The sequence below is a fragment of the Dasypus novemcinctus genome, chromosome 18, assembly GCF_030445035.2.
Source record: "Dasypus novemcinctus isolate mDasNov1 chromosome 18, mDasNov1.1.hap2, whole genome shotgun sequence".
Taxonomy (NCBI): domain Eukaryota; kingdom Metazoa; phylum Chordata; class Mammalia; order Cingulata; family Dasypodidae; genus Dasypus; species Dasypus novemcinctus.
In genome coordinates, this window is record NC_080690.1 from 7625015 (window position 1) to 7644521 (window position 19507).

A 19507-nucleotide genomic window follows, 5' to 3' on the forward strand; every position below is an offset into this window, starting at 1 on the left:
ACTGTGCCAGAAGGAATGGGGACTGGCCAGGTCCACGAGTGATGAGTGGCTTCCACCAGGTGGCCGGGTGGGGCTTCAAGGTGACCCAGGGCTGGGGCGGGAAAGGATGTCCTCTGAGCAGGGTGCAAACTGTCCTACTAACGTGGCTGTGTTCTTGCTTCCAGCAGGGGCAGGAACGGCACCTCCAGCTCACCCCCGAATCCCACATCCAGCAGATGGACAAGGTGGTGCTCAACAGGACGAACCCTAGATCGCAGCAATACAAAATTGAGCGAAACTGGATATGCCACCTTCTAGAGGGAGTCAAAAGTCTAAAAAGTAAATACATTATGAGTGGTAAACACACAATATAAACAATTCCACCAATCGCCTTCATTTCTGTCCTTTGATTTGGATAAAGATCGCCATTGTTTGCCTAAAGAGATAACTCGCTGCAGGAGAGATTGCGAAATTCTAGAAGCAGAGTCTGTAAACCACTGTGCTATATAAAGAGCAAAACCCTTAACTGAGCAGCAGCAAAGCTGGCTGGAGGAGGGGGTGGCAGAAGGTCCCCAGGCCAGACTGCGGGAGGAAGACGGAGTCTGGACCGAGTCCAGCAGTCCTCGATGGGCCCAGCCACTGCCCATGAAACAGGGTGGGTGGGAGAGGGAGAGGCAGGGAGGGGGGCGTTTAGGGTTTGGGGAACTGCTTCTATCATCTGGCTTCTCCCTTTGAGTCAAAGCCGAAGTCCCCACAAGGACCCCCCCATCTGACCCCCCGACCGACTCGACCTCACCTCCCACCAGCCTCTGCATGGCTCGCTCTGCTCCTAATACACTCACCTCTGCTCCTAATACACTCACCTCCGTGCATTCCTAGAACACCAGGCACAATCCCACCCCAGGACCTTTGCACTTGCTGTAGCCACCTCCTGGGGTTGCTCCCTGACCTCCTCCAGCCTCTGCTCAAATGTCACCTTACCTGGAACCTATCTGTCCAACCTATACACAGTGTCACCCACAGATACCTGTGCCTCAACACTCATCCGAACACCCTCTGTCCTCCTTAACTTGCTAGATTTTTTCCATCGCACTTATCGCCGGCTGTTTATTTTCTCCTCCCCCCTGCCCCCAGGAGAAGGCAGCTCTTGGCTTTGCTCGCTCGTGCCTAGGTGATGCCAGGTGCACAGGAGGTATAAACCTCGGGAAGAGGTACTGAGCGAGCCAAAAGTTAAGGAAAGTGGGACTCAGCTGTGAAGCGGTGGAACCTGGATTTGAACTCAGGCCAGGGACTCGAAAGCGGAGGTGCACTGCCCTCTCCTGTGGGGCGAAGGTGCCCGAGCGCGCCCTGCTGACCCTCGGGTCTCAGGAACTGCCTGGCGCTGGAAGGGTGTCCGTCCTCCTAGCTCTCCCACCTTCTGCTGCAGAAGTGGGGGGGGGGGGGCAGGGGACGGGCCCTTCCCCACCACGCTCCCTTCTCCTGGACACACACGTCCGCGTCCCTCCAGAAGTCAGAGGGAGCCAGGTATGCGGGCACCCGGCCCTCCCCGCCAGCTCTGGCCAGCCCCCCACTGGCTGTGGTCAGCCTAATAACGGCCGCCAAAGGCACCGACGCCTGTGAACACCGGACCTCACGCAGGAAAAGGGACAGTGCAGGTGTGGTGAAGGTAAGGATTCTGGTGGGGGCGCTGCCTGGACCCTCCTGGTGGGCCCGATATAGTCACGGGAGTCCTTAGGAGAGGGAGGCAGGAGGGTCGGCGTGAGAGAAGGCAGCAAAGGTTGGAGTGACGGGGCTGCAAGCCAAGGAGCGGGGGTGGGGGGGGGCCCTGCGTGCCAGACACAACAAGGAAACGGATTCTCCCTAGAGCCTTCCAGAAGGACCCAGCCCTGCCGACACCTGGATTTGGGGCCCAGAAAGCCCATTTTTAGACTTCCGACTTCCAGAACTGTAGCTGATAAATCTGTGTTGTTTAAAGCCACTCAGTTTGTGGCACTTTGTTACAGCAGCAAAAGGAAATCAACAGCTCAAAGAGGACCCTGCAGGAAGGCCTGCCCCAGCCCCCCACCCCCACGCCCCGCTGGCTCAGGCCCCGCAGACTTTGCCTGGACTTCCTCTTTCATAATCATCACGGTCGGAGGGGACTTGGGAGCCGACAGCCTGCATTGGAGCTCAGCCTCCCCTTCTCATGAGCTGTGCCACCCTGGGAAAAGTTCCCAGCGTCTCTGGGCCCCCTTCTGCTCATCTGTTACTTAGGGCCACCCAAAGGGGCTACCCCCAGGGACGGCTGAGAGAACCCAGCAGAGGCAGGCCTGGCCGGCCAGAGGGCGGGCTGCCGCTGAGACCCACAGACCGGTCTCCTCCAGGCCGTCGGGCGCCCTGCGCCAGCCCCTTCCACCATTACCCCTCCAGAGCCCGGACAGCACCCAGGCGGCCCGATGTGAATATGAGAAGGAATGAACGGACGAGCGCAGGAAGTGAACCCTGGACAAAGCATCTGCCAGCCTGGCAGGCGGCTGAGCCAAAGCCTCGGGGACAGGAGGCGCCCCCGGGCTCAGCTCCAGTGGCCCCCAAATCTCTCACGCCGGGCAGAGGCAAGACCGGCTGACCCTGACCCTCCCTGGAGATGCACCGCGTGCAGGCTCCGCCCCGCCCCAGGCCGCTGGCTCGCAGGCCACCTGTCCTCCCCCCGCGGCGTCAGCTGACCCCCCAGCTGGGGATTTATGGGGAAGGGGTGGCAGACCAAGGTCTACACAGATGCTGTTCCCTGCCGGCCCAGCTCATGGGGAAACTCGTGTCCCTTTACTAACACCCCCCTGTAGGGCTGTTGTAGAGGTGAAAGGAGAGAAAGCATATGAGGTATACAGTGCCTGGCATACAGTTAGCACTCCATAAATGCTAGTTAGAGTCACACCTAAGCAGCAATAGGCCTCCCTCTCCAAATCCCAAATGGACTAACTGAGGAAGGGAGGGGTGGCAGAGGGGAGACTCAGATGAAGATTTGAAGCTGTGTGAGCTTGGGTAACTTGCTTAACCTTTCTGAACCTCAGGTATAAAATGGAAATTTATTCCCCACCCAAAGGAGTGCTGGGACCAAGGAAACAAGGCTTATCGAGCGTCCTTACACTGGAATCACCTGACCAGTGTTTAAAGAGGCTTTTGCCCAGTCTCCCCCCAATCCCCAGGGGCCTGGGCAAAGGAATTATTAAGATTGCCCTGGTGACTCAGTGGCACGGAGGTTTACGGTGGGCCAGCACGTGGTGGGTGCTGAGCAAAGCTAAGCTTTCCTCTCTATTTCATCAGCTGGCGGGGATTTTCATTCACTCATTCAACTCTGCAGGGTCCTACAAAGTCCAAGTTCACAGGTTTAAAAGCCATTTGCGGGAAGCAGATGTGGCTCAACTGACAGAGCGTCCGCCTACCATATGGAGAGTCCAGGATTCGATACCCGGGCCTCCTGGCCCATGTAGTGAGCTGGCCCATGTGCAGCGCTGCTGCACGCAAGGAATGCCGTGCCACGCAGGGGTATCCCCCGCATAGGGGAGCCCCACGCACAAGGAGTGCGCCCTGTAAGGAGAGCTGCCCTGTAAGGAGAGCCATGCGAAAAAAGCACAGCCTGCCCAGAAGTGGCACTGCACACACGGAGAGCTGACACAGCAAGATAGCAAGATGATGCCAAAAAAAAAAAAAAAAAGGCGACACAGTTTCCCAGTGCTGCACAACAAGAATGCAAGTGGACACAGAAGAGCACACAGCAAGTGGACACAGAGAGCAGACAATGGGGAGGAAGAGGAGAGAAATAAATAAAATAAATCTTAAAAAAAAAAAAAGCCATTTGCTGGCGAGTGAATGTGGCTCAAAGCAATTGAGTGCCTGCTTCCCACATGGGAGGTCCCAGGTATGCTCTGGGTGCCTCCTAAAAAAAAAAAAGACAAATGACAAGCAAAACAATGAAAAAACCAACTCAGGGGAGCTGATGTGGCTCAGTAGTTGAGTAACGGCTTCCCACATATGAGGCCCCAGGTTCAATCCCTAGCCCCAGTACCTAAAAAAAAAAAAAAAAAAAAAAATCTGCTGACGAGAGTGGATGTAGCAATAGCTCAAGTGGCTGAGCACCTGCTTCTCACTTATGAGATCCTGGTTCAATCCCCAGTTACCTCCTTAAAAAAAAAATCCATATGCTCCATATGGTGAGTGCCAGGGGCTGGGGGAGGGGAGAACGGGGAGCGACTGCTTCATGGGTACCGGACTTGATTTGGGGGTGATGAAACGTTTTGGAACTGCATAAAGGTGGTGGTTGTGTAACACTGTAAACGTACTAAATGCCACTGAATTGCTCACGTTTAAAATTTCACTTTTTTTTTTTTTAATGTCAAAAGTAAGTAAATAATAAAAATGCTGACACCCTGAAGACATTCCTCGCCACAATAAACAGAGCTGCCTGGCTCTCTCCAAGCTGTCCACAGCACAGGCCTCGCCACTGGAGGAGGGGACAGTGTCCCAGTTTTTCCAGGCGAGCAACTTCGAGTAATTGAACGCCCACTTTACAAACAGGATGGAGGCTGTGCATTTGTTTTCTCTCCAGGGCAAGGCCAGATTAAGTAAAGAAAACACAGTGGCTCCCCTACCAGGGAAGAGCCCTGTCCTGGCAGTAACAGAACAGGCCTGCTGCAGCCTTTCACGTCCCACTTGCCCAAGGCCCCCCGGCCACTTCTGGGTGCCCAGCACAGGCCAGACGCGGGAGCCGAGCCGCTGCCTCTCACCCCTGCCCTGGGGGAGGACTTGTCCCCACTCGTTTCCAATCAACAAGGAACAGCTGCACTGGCTCCAGGACCATTCCTGCGGCTCCGGGGCCCCTGCTGGGAGGGGATGCTCTTCTCCCCAGGACCCCGACGGGCGGCACCGTGTGGCCGAGATGGACCCGCGTCCCAGAGCCCGGGGACACTGGGTTCAGCAGGAAGGGCCACTAGCAGCGTCTGCCACGGCAGGACAAGCGGGAGGGCGGGGTGACAGATGGCCGACGACCCATCTACACCTCGAAGGGGGGCTGCCTGCCAGGTCTGGAGGGCACGAGGTGGCCGCCCTGCGTGACCCATGGCAGTCGGCCTCTGCTTGCACAGTGCCTTCCTCGGAGAACTCACGACCGCCTCTGGCAGCCTCCTCCTCCAGACAGGAAGCTAAAATCTCTGCCCGAGGACCCTTTTCCGGGGGCCGTGGTAACCATTCCTGGGACCCTGTGGACTAGGACGGTTCCTTTTCTACTTTACACCCACGCTGGTGCTTGAAGAAAACTTCGTTCTGCCCCTGCCCAAAGGCCACGTGGGTAAACTGCTCTGGAGACAAGAGGGTCTGCAGCGTCCCGCTCACGGCCCGACCCCTGCCCCAGACGGGGAGGCTGTGACCTGCTATGCCAGTAGCCATTCAAAGTCTCTATTTCCCATACTCCCCTGCAGCTAGTGGTAGTCATGTGACTCAGTCTGGCCAATAAGAAGAAAGCAGAAGTCTCCTTAGAAGGGTGGAGGTGCGCCCTTCTCCACCCTCCCCTACTCCCACTTCCTAAGTGGAATGTAGCTGCTACCGCCGAGCTTGAGCATGTGGCCAGGGCTAAGGAGGAAGAGAAGGCGCCTGAGTCTGTGAAGAAGGTGGAGCCACCATATTAGTCCTAACTCCAGATCCCATGTTCCCAAGACTTCTTTCATATGGGAGAAAAAACAAACTTCTGTTGGGTTTAAGCCTGTGTTCTGTTGGCTTTGTTTTCTCTTAATATTATATGATCCCTAAATCTAAACGCAGGACGAATCTGATCCGCTGCAGGTGGCAAAGCCCGCCGCCTTCGCACAGGCTGGAGCAGCCTGCCATCTGGCCGCAGAAGGAGGCAGCCCCAGGTCCTGGGGCCTGGCAACTGCAGGTCCAGCCCATCCCAGTCCCTGGTATCTGCTCCTTAAGAATCCGGAGTCCACGTTTCCAAGGCTGACACGTTTCTGCGAAAGCGATGGGTGGACTCGTTTGACCAGTGGATGATGATACAGGAAGGCACCGCATATCAAGCACGTGCTATAGACTCCAGCGCAGCACTTCCACCGAACGACCCTAGCCCCACAAGGCAGAACAATTATCCCCCGTTACCGAGGAAGACCAGAAAGGTCCAGCAAGCTGGGACCGGAACCCGGGACTCCTGACCTTGAGCTTAAAGTTCTTTCCACTCTTCTTCGCGTCTCCTAAAGACTCTCAGGAAGCCCAGAGGCTGAGCTGGGCTGACCCTCAGATGTGAATACAAGAGGAAGGGCTTTAGATGAGAACAGGAGAGGAGGAGGAGGAGGAGGAGAGCAGGAGAAGGGGGGTGTTCATAAAGATGTTTGCTACAGCATCGTCTACAGCAACAAAAACCTATGAACAACCCAAATGTCCAGCAGCAGAAGAAAGAAGTAGGCCATGGCTTAGTCACATGATGGAATACTCTCTACGGCAAGACGTGTGAATGGACCAGAACCGCATGTGGCATCTTGGATGGATCCCACAAACACCATGGCCAACGAAAAAATTTTAAAAAGCATGTTGCACAAGAACGCTCGAGTTATGAAACTGTTTATATAAAACTTCAAAGCCTGGGAAGCAATATGTAGGCTCCTGTAATAGCATGAAGTGGTCCAAACGCAAAGGACTGCACAAAAGAAGGATAAGCCTCAAATCCAGGCCAGAGAGGAGGGAGGGCGAGGAAATCAGAGAAGGGTCCGCCCAGGTGAGTGAGGAACCGCAGCCAGAACGGGCTACTTCTTCAACTCGATGGTTGTTGTTACTATTACGTTCTATATTGCTTTTCAGGACCTTAACTAAGTCATCGTTTTAAACCGAAAGGAAGAATGAGCAGTTTTTCCTATGTTGATTATGCCTCAATAAAGCCGTTTTTTTTTTAAAATGCACCCCCAAGAAGAAAGAACGGGGAGTGGAGGGGAGGGGAAAGAAGAGCTGAGAAAGCAGAGGTGGGAAGAAGTTAAGGCCTCTGCAGGCACAAGCGCCCCCGCACTGCCCCCACTTCTCTGCCACAGGGAAGCCAGCCACGGACACCGCAGCAGCTCGCCCACGAAGCCACCTTCTTCTCTGAAAAGGGCCACCTCACCTCCATGTGGCTGAAGCCTTCGTAGGTGAAATGATGTCTCAGAACTTCCCAGATGAGTCACCTTCCAGCCCGGCCACCCCAGAACCACGTCCTGCCCACTAGCAATTTTGGCAAAGATAAGCAGTGGCCATGTCCCTCTCCCTCCTCCCCCTCCAGCCTACCTGCCCCCGTGGCTGGTGACAGGGAGGCCAGGCTGGAGGGCTCTCAGGATGGAGACCGGCCTGGGCTTGCTTCCCTGGCTCCCAGGAGGCCTACAGAGAGGGCCTGCGGGGCAGGAGGGGCAGGGGCACAGGGGGGCGCAGGGGCAGAGCAGGGCAGCCCTGAAAGAGGCTGCCGCGGGCACGGCCCCCCCGGGCATGGCCCCTCCCCATGCAGGTGGGCCGTGGTTTCTCCGTCTCTCCGACCTCCCAAATGTGGCTGATGCAGGATGGGAGCGTGCTCCTTAAGGGGTGGCCCAGCCAGAACGACACCAGGGGCCGAGGTCTCCATTCTCCTGCCACCTGAAGCAGTTTCCCCTGGGCTCTGCGTGCACACCTGTCCACCCTCACGCGGCAATTTTAAAAGGGGAAGCATCCTTCCGCTGAAGGTCTGGCCTGAAAGGAGCGAGCGGATTCCCCACTCAGAGAGCAGGGGTGGCGTGTGATGCGCCAAGCCCGGGTGGGCACTGGGTGAGCATCGGCTGGAAGGAAAGGGTGGAAGGACAGAGGGACAGGAGGAGGGGAGGAGGGAGGAACAAGTCAGCAGTGAATTAAATGGCTCGACCCTAGGACAGCGGCTCTGCCCCTCCCACCCACGGGCTCAGAGGGTGCAAAGTCTGATGCCCACGAGACCTGGGCAGGTAAGGAAACTGACCGAGCACGTAGGCTGAGAGAGGCTGAGGGCCCAGAGGGCAACGCCCAGCCCCGAATGGGCAGCTGTCCCAGCTCCGGCCCTGGCCGCCACGCCGGAGCGCGGGCACGGCCGGGGGCACCGTGGTTTCCTGCCTTGGCCTCTGTTTCCCCAGCTGTGGAATGGGCATAAGAGGAAAAAAGAGACCTATGCCCCAGAACCGTTCCGGAGACGAGATGGGCACAGAGCGCGAGTGCCTGCAAACGCTACCAGACGTGGAGTGACACCGCCGTACTTGCTTTTGTTGTTATTATTAGAAAAGAGAAATCCAGATTTTTTTTTTTTAGGAAAACTCTTCCAATTTTTAAATGTGGACAGCTCATTGAGAGATTTTTTTTTTAAAAAACACTGTAAGGGCCAAGTAAAATACACTGGCAGACGGGAGCTGGCCAGTGGCTCTCCCGCCCGCAGCCTCTGCTCCCGGGGTCCCCGCTCCCTTCCTTGTCCCTCAGGCCAGTCCCGGTCCTCCGGCCGGGGGAGCACTCGCTCCCCCTCTCATGCCAGCTGCCAAGCCCAGGAGTCTCTTAATGGGAAATAAATGTTTAAATCAACCCCCACCCAACTCCCACACTGAGAGGACAGGAACTACTAATTCCTACCCACCACATCCAAGTGGCCAGTTTTATTTCAAACGAGGGGGGGAAAAAAAAAGAAAGAAAAGAAAAAAGAAAACCAACAAAGGCAGACTCAAAAACGCACCGCTGTTGACTTGGGCAGCAGCCTTTGCCCGTCAGAGAGGAAGACGCCCCGGTCCTGAATCCCGGCCCAGACACGAAAATTACAGGGCAGCCTGTCCGCCTTCCCCCTGCCCTTTCTGTGTCATTCGCTCAGGAGGAAGGCAATTAACTGTCCCCCCCCCCCCCCCAAACGCCATTCCCAGCCAGAAAGAACGGGGCTGCTGACGCGGGCCTGGTCATGCCCCTTCGGCCCCCATGCATCCCCATTGCCCGGAGCAGGACCCCCAGGGCGCCCGAGGAGACAGGTGTGACCCGGGACATCCCGGTCAGGTCCCCAGACCCCAGGGTTATCAGTTCACAGCGCAAGCCCTCAACCCCTGGCCACCAAGTGGCTGTGCACAGACCTAGGCACGGCAGGGGAGCAGGGCACAGAGGCCACCCTCACCCCCTCCTGCCCATCTTTAGAGAAGGTCATCAGGTCTTGCCACTCCCCTGGGATAAAATCCCAGCTTCAGCACGGCCGGCCCCTGCCTGCGCCTCCTTCTCAGCCACCGTGGCTCCCCACCCCTGGGCCTTTGCACGTGCTGCCCCCACCACCTGCGCCGCCCCTCCCTTGAGCTGCACACGACGACCCCTTCATCAGTGAGGGCTCATCGACGGCACGCTCTAAAGCTGTGCCCTGCCACCCCGCCTCTCCTGACCGCGTCATACCACGGGCATCCCAGCACTTGCCACACCCAAAATGGCACCCCCGTGAACAAGAAGCTTCTGGAGAGCAGGGACGATGCTGACCACCCGAGGACGGTGCAGGCGCACCGCTGATGCGCGAGGGTACCGGAGGGAGGGCGGAAGGGCCCGATGGACTACGCCCTGCACTCGGGGCACGTCCAGGGCTGGTGGAGCTCGGCAGAGAGCCGGCTGATGGGACACCACTAAGCACCTGCAGATAAGAAGCGCCCGGCTTTCTTAGGCGCTTCGCGGGTCCTGGGCTTGTCCCAGGCTTGTTTCGTGCATCGTCTCGTTGAATCCTGACCACAGTCCCAGGTCGTAAATATTGCTGTTAGCCACACTGTATAGATGAGGAAACGAAGACACAGAAGTTAGACAACTTTCCCAAATCGTATACCTAGTAAAACTGAATCTAAGGAGTGGGACGCTAAAGACAACACTGGAAGAGTTACGTGTATGCATGTATGTATGTAGATGTACATGTCTTCGTAGGCATCGTGTACACAATGTATGTATGTGTTTGTAGGTATCTGTAGATGGGTATACGTGCCTATGAGGCTAGAGATATTGGTGTATGCACATATATATGCACATGCACATATAAATGTGTGTATGTGTATACACACAGGTCTACATGTATGTGTGTATGTACATGTACACGTATGTGTATAGCAATCATCATGTTCTCCTCCCCAACCCAAGAAACGGTTTCCTTTTGTCCTGCTCTTAGGCTTCTCAGGGCTACGGTAAGGAGACAGGGCCCAGGAAGTCAGGAACTGCATTTACTTTCTAACCAGTAGGTCAAACTACACATGGAGCGGTCAATGTTGAATCGCTTTTTACTTAGGAAAACGGCAATTGCACACGACTCCACCTGTGCTGTGTGGTCTGAACAGGTAGGTGGGGGAGGGGGCGAGAAGGCCTGCGCCAAAATGTCCAGGGGACGTCAGTCACCTCCGGCCCAACCGAGGCCTAAGCGTCGCACGCTCTCCAGACAACACGGAGGAGGAGAGAGCTGTTGGGAGGTGAGACTGCTGAAACCCCGCCTCCCCGATCCGGCCCCTCGCCAGCCCTGCATGGGAAGGAGGGCCCCCGCGGCCGGCACTCGGCGCCAGGACGCGGGCACCCGGGCACCCCAGGCCTCTCGCCCAGCTCCCAGGGGCCCCGGCCGTGCCTCGTCACCAACGTGAAGACAGCAGACCCCTTCAGCAGCCTAACGCTTCTCAACATCTTTCTTTTATTCTCTTCAAACTGAAACTGTCACAAGTGGTGCCTGAGAAGTCTGAAAGCCACAGAGGAAGTGGTTTGTCCCTCCCCAGCTCGCGACTTCTGCAGAGATAACGCACAGCTTTCGTGAGCTGTGAGGCGAAGCCACAGCTCCCAACCCGGGCCTGAGAAAAGGCGGCCAGTCCTTTACCTGCCAGTTTAATTTCAGTGCATTGCCCAGTGCCACATTTTTTAGAAACGGGCAGGGAAGTGGACATGGTTCAACTGATAGAGCGTCTGCCTACCATATGGAGGGTCCAGGTTCAAACCCCGGGCCTCCTTGACCCGTGTAGAGCTGGCCCATGCACAGTGCTGATGCGCGCAAGGAGTGCTGTGCCACGCAGGGGTGCCCCCGCGTAGGAGTGCCCCACACGCAAGGAGTGAGCCCTGCAAGGAGAGCCGCCCCGTGTGAGAAAAGCGCAGCCTACCTAGGAGTAGTGCTGCACACACAGAGAGCTGACGCAGCAAGATGATGCAACAAAAAAAAAGAGACGCAGTTTTCCAGTGTCTCCAGATAATGCAAGTGGACACAGGAGAACACACAGTGCATGGCCACAGAGAGCGGACAACCGGGGAGGGGGGCGGGGAGAGAAATAAAAAATAAATCTTAAAAAAAATAGAAACTGGCAGAGCCTGAAGTTGAACCAAGGAATGTTGGACCCCAGAGAGCAAATGTCAGCTGTTCTGGAAGCCTCCCGGGCTCCTCCTTCCCCTGTGCTAATGGTAGTAAAAAACAGTAGTGGCCATAAGAAATAATTATAGCTCCCTCGTCTTCTTGTGCACTTACTACATGCTGGACACAGTGCTAATACTGGATGTGCATTATCTCACCAAATCCTTTCAGAAACCCAGGATGGTTCTGCTGTCTGACCCATTTCACTGATGAGAAACAAAAGCTCAGAGAGGTTAAGTTGCTTGCCCAGGGTCACACAGCTGACAAGTGGTAGAACCCAGGATGGACTCCCCACTCACTGCCCTGACCCCTGCCTGTGGGTTCCTTTCACCATGGAGCACGGGCCCCAGGCCTCCCAGCACCACGTCCGGGTCTAGATGCTTCTGGCCAAGAAGGACCCCAAGGGTTGGCCCCTTTGGGTTTCACCACCAACTCCAAGGGCTGAGGGGGGCCATTTCCCAGTGGGCAAGGCACCGAGCCCCACGCACGTCACCACCGTGGCCGTCCCCGTCCTCGGGCATAAGGACGGCCGAGACAGCACAAAGAGCGAGCGCCCCTCCAGCAGCGCCGGGGAGGAAGGAGCATCCGGGGAGGGCTTCCGAGCTGACGTCCCGAGGCCCGATCCCGGTGGACGGGCACCTGCTCTGGGACCCCTTCCACGCCCCACCGGCCCCCAGGCCACCCGGGCCACGCTTTCCCGGTGGCCTCCGGCTCTGGCACTGCTCTCCCCCCCTCCCCACACCGCCACCCGTTCTGGGATGCCAGCCTGCTCCTGGGAGGCCGCGTGCTCCCGTCACCCCCTCGGCGCTGGACCCTTCCTCGACTCGGGACCTCATGGGGAGGCCCCTCCTCGTCTCTACATCCCCGGCCCCTAGCACGAGGCACCTGGGGAGCAGGGGCCCCCACGTGCACGCTCCAGGCACGGGTGGGCGTGTGGAGACCCACAGACACGCGTCCAGGCCCGGGACAAGGGGCCAGGCATCGAGCGCTTTCTATGTTCATTCCCATCACTACCTGCCAGGGAGGGTTGTCCTCGGCCTCTGGCTCGCCCACCAGGAGACGGAGGCTCCGACGGAGGGGTGACGTGACGAGGTCAGGGGACTGGGAGGTGGCAGGGCCGGGGTTCAAACCCAGAGTTTGTCCTCAGTGAGGGAGGGATGCACCAAAGTCACATGTCAAAGCAGGACTGGGGAGCCCCAGCTGGACGGGGGGAGCACCGCAGCCTTTCCCACCCTGCTCCTCCTGCCCCTCCCGTCCCAGCTACCCAGGGCCACCGCCCCGCCTTTCTGTGGTTCCCTCTTTTCATCTGGATCAGAAAAGAGGGAGCAAAGCGGGGAGCAAGGGGAGGTGGGTTCCCATAAATTAAACGAGGCCCGGGGAGAGTCGAACACTGAACTCCTCCTCTCCAGGCGGAACCCGAGGCACAGGTGGCGTTGGTGAGCGCACGGCATTCGAATCCTCCCGCCTTCTCGGGTGCGTTGGTGGGAGGGGGAAGGACTGTCACCCTTCCTGAGACTCCCCCTGTGGCGGGCCCCACTCCCTCCTGGCCTGCCCAGGTCACGCGGCGGGTGCACGCGAGTGGCGGGGCCGGCCACGCGGCAAGCGCGGGTCGAAGTCCAGCGCCCACGCCCTGACCGCGCCCGGCAGGTGTCCTGCTGCAACCTGGCCAAGCCCTCGGCGCAGCCAACTGGAAACGCGTTCCATAAAAACCCTCACAGCCCAGTCAGGGTCCCTGTCCCCGCCCTGCAGGACAGGCGGACAGACGCGCTCCGGGGGGCAGCCCGGGCTTTCCGCCGGCCTGTCCACTGGCCTGTCCGTTCTGGTCACCTTCACCATCTAACCAGAAGGATCTGGGCCCAAAATGAGGCTCGGAGGACAGAGAAGAGGCCGGCCCTGCCCCATAACTCTGGGGATGGGTGGCGCAAACACGCCCCGGCCGGGACACCAGGGAGGGAACAACGGCCTCTTTCAAAGCGCGCCCTTTGTTGTGGGCTCCCAGGGAGGGGTCGGAATCTCTTCCCCAAGGAGGGGCTGCTGAACGAAGCGGCTCCGCCCAGGAGCCCAGGGAACGCGACCCACCAGCCAGGCTGCCAGCACCCAAATGCCACATCGAAGCTCAGTGCTTTCCAGTTAACCTCGGCCGGTCACTCATCGACTGGAGACGGGAAGAGTCTTGTCCCTTTAAAACCACACAGTGGTCAGATTCGTTATTCCACGACCGGCCGTTTGCAGCAACAGCACTAGCGGGTGACACGATGGAGAACGCGCCACGTGCCGGGCACTGGGCTAGCGGCGTGGCGAGCAGTATCTCAGTTAAAATCGTAATCACCCCAGGAAGCAGATGCCCTTATCTTTGATTATACGACAAGGAAACTGAGGCTCGAGAAGCTTAAGATCATTGCCCGAGATCATCACTAGCAAGAGGCAGAGCCACGGTCGAAGCTGGTGGCTGCGCAGCCCTGGCCTCCAGTCCCCCAGGCGGAAGGCAGGAAAGACAACAGAGAGACGCGGCCTTCCTTGTCCACCCACACTGGGTGCTGCTGTGTTCTTAGACGAGCAGGTGCATCGCCCCCCCGGAAGGCGGGCTCCACAGGGCCGTGGGCTCCGCAGGGCCATGGGCTCTGCGCGGTGGAGGCTCGCGCATGGCCCCACGGCTGGCGAGGCCCGGCCTCTGCACCCAGCTTCTAGGGGGAGGGCCCCTGCCCCTGCCAGCCTCTGCCTCTCCCACCGATGGGAAGGAGGAACTGGGGGCGTGACAAGCCCCCGAGCCCGCCCCCACGAGCGGGCCGCGGAGCGAGAGGCCCAGCGGAGGGAACACCTCGCTGCTCATCGAAGCCCCGAGGTCAGCTCGCTTGTCCATTTCACTCGCTGGTTCCCGCGCGCGTCTTAACTGAGCACCAGTCACAACCAGGAGCTGTGCCAGGCAGCCCGCCCGGGACCGTCCAGCCGGGGCAGAAAACAGGAAAAGGACGGCGGCACGGACCAGCGCAGACGTCCTGAGCAGACGCTTCCCCAGCGCCCGGCAGCCTCAGGACCATGCCGGGGCTTCATGCAGAGGCTTCCAGACTCTAAACGGATAGACAGTCACGCCGCGGCATATATGGCATAACCCGACGTGGACAGAAAAATAGCGCAGGCAAACAACCGTCCCACCAAATGTCAATTATTACCCCTGGGTGTTTGCATCCTGGGTGAGTTTTGTTTATTCGTATTTTCTACTTATTCTACCATGAACCTGACCTCCTTGTGTAAGGGGACGGGTGGGGGATGATCATATTTAAAAAATAAATGAGACCCTCCCTCTTCCCTGCCCCATCCAGGTGATAAAGTGAGGGAAGGAGAAACTGCGACGGGGTGGGGCGGTGATCGTGGCGGTCTCTCCCACTAGACCTCAGTTTCTCCACTTGTACAGCACCAGCCTGGGTGATTTCTAAAGGCTGATGGGTCCTGATGCAGTGCCTGGAACCAGATCTGTTCTTTGGCTTCTTGTCGTGGAGCCACCTGCAGGAAGCAGAGCTGGCAGGCCAAAGACGCCAGGCCATGCGGTCCCCTTCCGTGTAAGCGGACAGCAAGCACAGGCACCACCTGGCCACCTCTCCCGTGTCTGGGCAGTGATGCCCAAGCCACCACGCCCTCTGAGCCTCGGTCTTCCCACCTGGGAAACAGGGAGACGAATGATGACTCTACCTTTCTCCACACTCCCTCTGCCTTCGGGTTCCAGCAAGGGGTCCCCTGGGAGGTGACAAAGGTGAAGTGGACAGAGCTGGCCACCTGGAGACACTGGTGTGGCCAGGTGACCCAGGGCTGGGACAATCGTGGCTGTACCTCAACTCCTGGGGGTCATAGGGGGGTGCTGGGCAAAGAAAGATGGGGCTCCCCAGGTCCCTCCTTGGCGCCAACCAATAGTCACCTCATTTCTCTTGAACTGGATTCTTACCCGAAGGGGGACATAAAAGAACACGTGGAGTCAGAGGGCCGGGGAGTCCCCGGAGGTCACAGGAGATGCAGTAGGACTTCGGAAAGGAGCGCAGGCTCAGCCAGCCTGGCCTGGGACTGAATCGCAGCTCCGGGACCTACGGCGGGGTGGCCTTGGGGGCCATTCCCTCTCCTATAAAGCGGGGACAACCCCACCCACATAAGGAGGTGGTGGGGAGGAGAAAAATAAACCCGGCACATAGTAGGTGCTCAGGAGCCGAGCGCGGGGTGGAAAGAGGGGGCAGGCGGCCGTCGCGGATTCTCCACAAAATCTTCAGGGAGGGGAGAGCCTCCGTGTCCATGGCACTTGGAAAAACAGACTGCAAGTCAGAAAACACGCAGCCACAGCCTGCCGAAGCGCCGATGTGGTGGCGCAACGAGGCAAACCAAAGGGAAAGTCCAACTCCTTTCTTTGGCTCAAGAACACGCAAATGCAGAATTCCGCATCGCGATTTGACAGGGTCCAGGGGCTGTCGCTGGCCAGTATTTAAATGACGTTTCGCTGCAGGGCGTGGCCGGAGAGCAGCGCTGGCTCATGTCTGGGGAGCCAAAGGCAGCAAGGAAGCTCCTTTCTTGGGGTCCTTTTTATACGTCCACCAAGGACGACCTTCGTTTCTTTAACTACCCTGGGTCGGCGGCGCTGAGGTCTTTGGAGCCCAAGGGGAAGGAGCACTTAGATGGCTCACAGAGTCCTTGTCACACAGCGAACACAGCTCACGCCAGTCCGATTTCCTTGGTAAGCACTCAGGAGAAACGCCAGCCTTGCCCGGCACGGAGCAATCCGCCCTGTCCAGCCCTCCAGGACAAGATGTGAGGGGGCCTGCCGGGCAGGTTCTCGGGGCCTCCTTTTCCATGCTTGGTATCCTCTGGTCCCGGCCGCCGCACGCTTGTGCTGGCTCTGTGTCCCACTGAGCACACCAGGAGGTGAGGGGGCCCCAGGTCCTGCGGGGCACTGGGCGGCTCTGACGATTTGGAGGAGAGGCCCCGCTACTCCACTACAGCACAGCTCTGGTGGTGAGTTCTGCCTTATCAACGAGTGAGGGACTCTTGAAGCTCAAAATAAACATCGTAGGAGCAAGTGGCCAACCTTGAAACTCCAGACTAGGATTATATATACATATATATTTCACCATGACTAAGACTAAACACGGCTCAAGTGTGTACAGAGAAAGCTGGGCAGGCAACCCCTGCTTCCCTGGCCAAAGGAAAAACTCTGAAAAAAAGCCTTATCTTTCCTATTTAACAAAACCTTTTTTTATCATTTCCATGCTTATTCAGCAGGAGAGTTCCATTTCCTGCTCATGAAACATCGCCCACCCCCTAGACTGGTTTATAACCTGGGATTCATGAATCTCTAAGAAAGTCTGTGTCATAGGAGCTTAAAAACACAGAGGTGGGGAAGCGGATTTGGCTCAACGGATAGAGCGTCCACCTACCACATGGGAGGTCCAGGGTTCAAACCCAGGGCCTCCTGACCTGTGTTGTGTGGTGAGCTGGTCCACGTACAGTGCTGATGCGCGCAAGGAGTGCCGTGCCATGCAGGGGTGTCTCCTGCGTAGGGGAGCCCCACGTGCAAGGAGTGCACCCCGTAAGGAGAGCCACTCAGTGTGAAAAAAGTGCAGCCCGCCCAGGAATGGTGCTGCACACATGGAGAGCTGATGCAGCAAGATGATGCAATGAAAAGAGACACAGATTCCTGGTGCTGCTTGACAAAAATACAAGCAGACACAGAAGAACGCACAGTGAATGGACAGAGAGAGCAGATAACTGGAGGTGGCGGGGGGGGGGAGTGGGCAGGGAAGGGGAGAGAAATTTTAAAAAATAAATAAATCTTTAAAACAAAAACAAAAACAAAAAAAACCACAGAGGTGCTCAGCCTTATGAGCCTGTCATGTTACCATCTTATCCGAGGGAAGGGTTCACATCTTTTACCCAATTTCCAAAAGGAGACTGTCGCTCAAAAAAATATAAGATTTGGCATCCTGGAACGTCCATTTGGTAGGAAGACTCAGTCATTTCTACTTTGTGTGACTGATAAACGGACTCATTGACTGGTCACCCCAAAAGACGGAGGAAAGCGAGACAAGAATGAAAGAAAAAATAAATCACTTCCCAAGGTGAGTCATCAGACGCAGGAGCAGGCCGAGCTGAAGTGGACATGACAGAAGAGTAAGTAGAACGACAATAGCACAGCTCCGCGGGCCACAGAGAAGGACCAGAAGAAAAGCAGCCTCACTTGAACCCATCCTCCCCGGGATGCCGGGCCCAGGCAAGGCCCAAGCGCCAAGGTGGGCAGGGGCCTCGTCTCACAGGTCACCCGCACACGCCAAGCCCGGTACTCTGCACTCGGCAAATAGCCACTGACAGCTGCATAAACAGACACCGTGGGATTTAGTCCTCACAACCCTGAGAGGAGAGGATTATAATTTCTGGTTTCACAGATGAGTCTCAAGGACGTCGTATGATCTGCCCAACGTTATAATCAGTGAGAGGAAGAAATGGACTGTGAGCCCAGATCTCTGGACTGCCGTGCGAAACCAGGTCCCTTCCCATCCCCTACTCCTTTCAGATGTCTGACCTTTAGTCCAAAACCATCCCTTAATAGAGAGCACCGTGGGGTAAAGGAGGCTTCAGGTCCAGCAACACCAAGATTGATTAGCAATGTCTACCTTGGGCAAGGCAATGAGGAGCGGCAACATGTGTGTCATATATTCGCCAACCTAGAACTAGACGATCCGCAAGTTCTCTTCCAACTCTGGCCTGCTCTGATTCTAACTATAAAAATTTTTAAAGGTTTGGAGGGGAAAGGAGGGGCCAATGGAAAAGAAAAAAATTGACTAACATTTTCCAACACGGGCCATGCCGAATTGGGCAAAGCCAAAACCTGCCACCCAGCCAGTCCCACATGCTCCAAGCACACAGCCCGCCACACGGGAGGAAGTGGAAGACACCAGCTGCGCGTACACCCAGTTAGACATCCCCTCCAAGGCAGAAGCAGAAGAAGTGCGGTTTTGTCTGGCTTGGCCTTGGTGTAAACCATCTCATCGGTCAGCCCAGTCACCATCTGGGCTGAAATCCTGGCCCTACCACTTAGCCATTCTCAGCCTTGGGCGCACCTCCTCCCCTCTCCGGGTTTCATTTTCCTCATCTAGAAAATCCTCATGGGGTGGTCATACGCTGAAGCACAATTGTGTGAGAGCGGATGCAGCTCAGTGGTTGAGCACCTGCCTCCCACGGGGGGGGGGGCCAGATTCAATCCTTGGTACCTCCTAGAAAAAAAAAAAACCCCACACATAACTGTGCATCAAAGTTCTTAATCCAACACAAGCCCAAAGTAAGTGGGCAACAAAGGGCCTCTTGCTATCATCACCATCAACGTCAGTCCACAAGGGGGGCACATTTTTAGAAAAGAGACTGCTTCTGTTGAGCGCGGTGACCCATCTGGCTCCTCTGGACTCTAAAGAGGAAGAGGTTCTGAAAACAACTCTGTCCTCCTCTGGCTCCTCATGCAGCAGCCGGGCCCCGGGAGGAAACAACTGGCAGGCTCAAATGGTGTAACGAGGAAATTTTAATAAAAGGGCCATATACAAAGGTGTGGCCAGAGCCTGGGGACGGCCTAAGAGATGGTTTCCACCCAGGTGGCCAGCGTCCTCCTCTGCCTGGGACTGAGGGGCTTCCCTGGACGTGGGACTGTCCATGCAAAAGCCTGGGGCCGTCCTGGGCCAGCTGGCACGGTCGGGCACCGTATCTGAAGGGACAAGGGGGACAGCCGTTTCAGAGGCCTGGGGCAGGTCACGTGACAGGAGCCAAGGTCTGGCCGGGGGGTGCAGCCCCCCTGGAGGCTCAGAGGGTAAACCCCCGCCTTCTCCTCGGCCTCCTCCCCGGTCGCCGCCCCTCCAGGCCGCAGGGTGCAAGCCTGACGAGGAGGTCCTCACAGGTCAGCAAAGCAAAAGGGACTCTGCGTGGATGGGGGACGGCCAGGGGAGCCAGACCCTGGCTTTCAGGAGGCTCCGGAGGGGGCCTCGTGGGGACGCAGCGCTCCCAGGCCCCGTGCAGGAGGGCTGCCAGGTGGAGGCGCAGCCCCCTGAGGCCGCCGTGGTAAATGGATCGAAGTCCCGGCATCCACGAGGAGGGCTCGAGGAACCGCCCTCCACCTAGCAGCAGCCCCCTGACTCTAACACGTCCTGACGGGGCCCCCGCGGGCCC

At 57.4% G+C, this 19507-nt stretch overlaps 1 protein-coding gene across 1 annotated transcript in view; it reads right to left on the bottom strand.

Moving 5' to 3' along the window:
• The window catches only part of CMIP (c-Maf inducing protein), a 226521-nt gene that overhangs the window by 191168 nt on the left and 15846 nt on the right, over positions 1 to 19507 (bottom strand). The window lies entirely within an intron of this gene.